The following is a 4,565-nucleotide window of genomic DNA, read 5'->3' on the forward strand; positions in this document are numbered from 1 at the left end:
AATAACTTTCTTAATCTTTCCAAATTAGTCAATTGGGTCTTATATTAGGAACCATAGTGATTTAATTAATTCTTTAGTATTCATAAATTAGTTATGCAGCTATTATGTTAACAATCACTGTATATTTTATACACATACGACACTCCATGACAGTGTCTCTTTTGATTATTAGAGGTGAATAAGAAGTAATTTTCCAATGTGCAACAAAAAAACAACCAACACAAAAACACACGACACTCAATAAAATCTCTCATAAAACATATAGATACTTATTTTAAGCTGACTTAAACCGGTGATATTCATACAGAGTAATTGATACTGAGACATCCCCTTTATTTATTTACCTTGTTACTCCATCACTTAACCTAATTAAACAACCAATAAGGAGAGATCCTGACATATATAATAGTACTTCACGAAAGTGAAGTTTTGCGCAAGAGGACCTCGATCATCTTCTTCAATATTTCATCGTACTTAAGGACAAAAGACGACTTTCTAATTGGTGCCGGTAGAGCAATGGAAGATGCTTGATGGATCATCCTGAGGATAATTGTAAGCATAAGGACACCTATTCTTGAAGACCATTGAGAAGTTCGGGGGCCCACAGCTTCCTCGTTTTACAGTACAGCAATATTTTACGGTCTTAAACACTGTGTATGGATTGTTACATCCTCCTCGTGTCTTCAATTCATTAGGACACTGCCCATTAATGTCCGCCGTACAGCTTATCTTTCGGCAACCACCTTTGAGAGGATTGATGGCCATAGGGAAATTGAAGCCATCCACTAAGGATATGTCGTAGGTATCCGTGTTGGTTTTTTTTTTTTCCCACGTGTACTCCGCTAATGTGTTCGGAGGAATGCCCCAGCTGGTGCAATGTAGGCCATTGGGGCAGTTACCAATGTCATAACGACCGCGACCACTAGCATCGAAGTTGCAGCCGGTTCTACTCCTGTAGCAAAATGGGTCAGTCCACCCTTGGTGGATTGGACTCAAGCTCATTAATTTTGAAATTCTGGTAAAAATAACAGAACATATGGGTCTCTAGTTGCGATTTTCACTTTTTTGATTTAAACTGCACAGAAAAGGAAGGGAACGGTTAGGATAACCGTGAGTTATTGGAGGTAGTTTTTCTCTTTTAAAATATAGTCAGAAAAACCACTGAAGCATGTAAGTTTTCTTCCACCTCCTCCCTTCAGTTGCTCTCTTACCTAAAGTGCATTTGCTATGACACAAAGATCCGAGTTCGTGATTGTAATCGAACCTCTACGTGGCTATCTGAACATATTGTACTCTCCAAGTATGCCCGAAATCCTAGATTGGTATCAAAGCCTGTGTTTTTTCTGCTCCTATGTTCATTTTTCTACTGGTGAGTAATGGTTTTGAGATTTGCTTCGTAATATATTATGCAAATCCTCTTATTTACTTTTAGTATGATTATTTTATGACTTATATTTGTAAGTAGATATACTGGGTTGTTTCTCTGCCTCCATGAAACTCGTTTTATATGATAATCGTCTTCGGCAGTTTCATTTTTCTTTTTAGGTCCCTTTAAAATCAAGTTTTTAGGCCCCAAAACCTATCCTATTGTGTAGAGGACCAAAAAAAAGAGAAGAAAATGGTATAAAGTACATGAAATCTGGATATCGGATGGCGGAGTTATGGGGAAAAGAAGTTTCGGGTTCAACGGGTCCATCGGACCCGACCCGTTTTGCAGAAACCGGGTCAGGACGACTCTGCTAGAGGTTGAAGACAAACTTTAGGGCCAAAACAGCGTCATTTTGGCCTTTCTAAAAAAAATGCTTGAAAAAAAAAAGTAAGGGAGAAAGGAACCGGTTGGGCCAGAGGATTGGACTAAGCCCAACTGGTCTAATCCAACAAAAAAAAACAAAAAAATGTTAAAAAGGAGGGGAGGTAGGAACTGGTTGGGCCAAAGGCCTGCGTTTGGATTGGATCGAGCCCAACCGGCCCAAACTTTAAAAAAATAAAATAATAATAATTTAAAAAAATTAAAAGGTGCCAGAATGGCCACATGGTGCGTGCCGCTATGTGGCATGTCAGTTGGACACGTGGACACTACCATCTGAAAGGTGGTGGCATGTGGAGGCTACTGGCACGGCTTGTGTCGCTGGCGGTGGGCTGCAAGGTAGCTCATAGAGATCACGTTTCGATTGCGTGACTGGGATTTTAATTTTTTTTCATTTTTCTCAAATTTTATTCTTCTTGGGGTTTGTGTAGGTGCGTAAGACCTCTGTTTGAGGTGCGGTTTATCTCTAAAAATCTCTAAATTCATGAGCTTCATTATGATATATAATTTGCCTGTTTTTAGGGCAATTTTGAATCTCTTTTTGAGTATTTTAGTGCATTTTTGGTATTTTTATGTGGTTAAAATTTCTGGAATACCTCTAATAATTTATATTATTTAATTCCCAAGCAAAAATGAGCCAAGGGGATTCAAGCAAAACTGAAATTACTAATTTGATTCATTAAACTTCGTATTCCTGGACAATGAAGTTCCAAAGCATGATGAAATTGAGGAGGACCCTGAAGAGGATCATGATGATTTCAATGAATTCCGTAAAGAAGACCCGGAGGAGTTAATAGAAGAACAGCCACATGAGGAACCTCAGTGGTCTACAAAGATTCCGAACCTGAGTCGGAAACTTTCTTCCCCATTGAACCCCTCCATGACGAACTCACTTGGTCTTTACAGATTCGCTTGATCTTCCCAGTGAATCCGAAGTTGAGGAAGGAGAAGAGGTGAATCAACCATATATCCCTACTTTAGCTATGAGTATAGCTGAAAGAGATGCAGCCAAACTGACAAACATAAAAGGCATCAATGACGTGCTCGCCAGTTACATCCAATAAATGACTGATAAGAAGAATACTGAATTCTACCTTAAAGTGACAATGGAATATATAAAAGCAACAAGGGTTAGAGGTAGACCTAAAGCCACACCCATAAGGAAATCTTACTAGATTTGGTCAATAGAATTAGTATCCTCCTTTATGACCAAATCACGCAAACTTAAGAAGCTGGGGAGAGCAATGCTTGATTATTATCATGCTTATATCAAATGATGTAATATTTGTATTTGCTTTATTAATGTTTATTATGTTAAGTTTTGAGTTCATGTGTTGTAAACAAACTAAATGTCTTATTTTATTTAATGAAATTATTTAAATTATTGTTAAGTGATTATTTGTGAAAAATATATGCTTTTTATAAGTAGGAGCTTTTAGAAGATGAGACTTCCAAGAGTCACAATTTTAACTAAAGTGCTTATATAGAATTCCTGATAGAACATAATGATTATTGTTTATATCTGTGTGATGGGAGATACAAATGTATGCTCTTGATCATGGATCTTGCAGTGTCATTATTTTCTTATCGAGAATAATATAAGCACATCAAGAACATTATAACTGAAATATTATTCTATGGTACATCTCTTTTTTAGAGAGAACGTAGAATAATGTGGTATAGATTTGTCACAGAATTGAAAATGGCAACCAAGAACATTATTGCTGAGCTTAATAAGGGGAAAAGCTTAACGGGGACAACTGGGATACTTGGCACCAAAAGGTCCAATAGATCTTAGAGGAACAAGATGCTATTGAACCTCTAACCACTATAATGGTCAAACCTAAAGCTAGGAACACGGCCCAACATAGGAGAGACCATGAAGCTTACTAGGTTTGGAAGAAGAAAAACAGCATAGCAAGAATCACGCTTCTGAGTGCCATGGCAGATGACATAATGTTTGAGTTTGAGAAGCACAAAACTGCACAGGCTATATGGATAACATTGGAGGATAAGTTTAGTGGAACTTCTACCACTAAACTTACGATGTTAATGATTAAGTTTGACACCTATAAATTTAAGCCAAACACTCTTATAAAGCAACATTTGAGAGAGATGGCCAACATGTTTAGGGAACTTAAGGAAGTTGGACACGTTCTGTATGATGAACAGCAGATGCAGGCTGTTATCAGATCGCTCCTTGCTAAATGGGAGCATATGAAGATTAATTTGACCCATAATGAAAACATCGTTACTTTTAACAATGTAGTTAAGCACTTGGAGCTGGAGGATGAACATTTAGAGGTTTACAAGACCTCTGGACAATCTTTTTACACTGAGAATGCTGGCACTTCCCAATCAAAGCCCAATTCCAAGAAGGGCAAGAAGTTTCAAAAGAAAGGGAAGAAGGGTGGTCCTCAACCCAAAAAGAAAAAGAAACAATTCAAGAAGAAGGGAAAGAAAGGCAAGAAGAAGACGCTGGACCTGAAGAAGGTTAAGTGCTTTGCCTACCAGATAATGGGCCATTTCGCACGTGACTTTTCAAAATAGGCTGAGAGCGAAAAGGTATTAGTGAATTATGTGAATTCATATATTTAGGAACTTAGTTTTTGTCTTATGTCTTTTAGGATTTAGGTTTGATGTAAACTTTCACGGTAAAGTTACAGACATTTTAAGCAACTCAGTCCTTTATGGTTCAGCTTTCTTATTTAAAAAGTTTTTTGTTTTGGATATTGTTGGTGATTTTAATCATAATCAA

At 37.3% G+C, this 4,565-nt stretch overlaps 1 pseudogene; it reads right to left on the bottom strand.

Moving 5' to 3' along the window:
* Positions 1-474: 474 nt before the first annotated feature.
* Positions 475-1,002, bottom strand: LOC114759716 (osmotin-like protein OSM34; annotated as a pseudogene).
* Between the last annotated feature and the right edge of the window lie 3,563 nt (positions 1,003-4,565).

This window comes from Neltuma alba, unplaced genomic scaffold (assembly GCF_004799145.2).
Source record: "Neltuma alba isolate B1F8T4 unplaced genomic scaffold, ASM479914v2 tig00010885_pilon, whole genome shotgun sequence".
In the NCBI taxonomy this organism is placed as follows: domain Eukaryota; kingdom Viridiplantae; phylum Streptophyta; class Magnoliopsida; order Fabales; family Fabaceae; genus Neltuma; species Neltuma alba.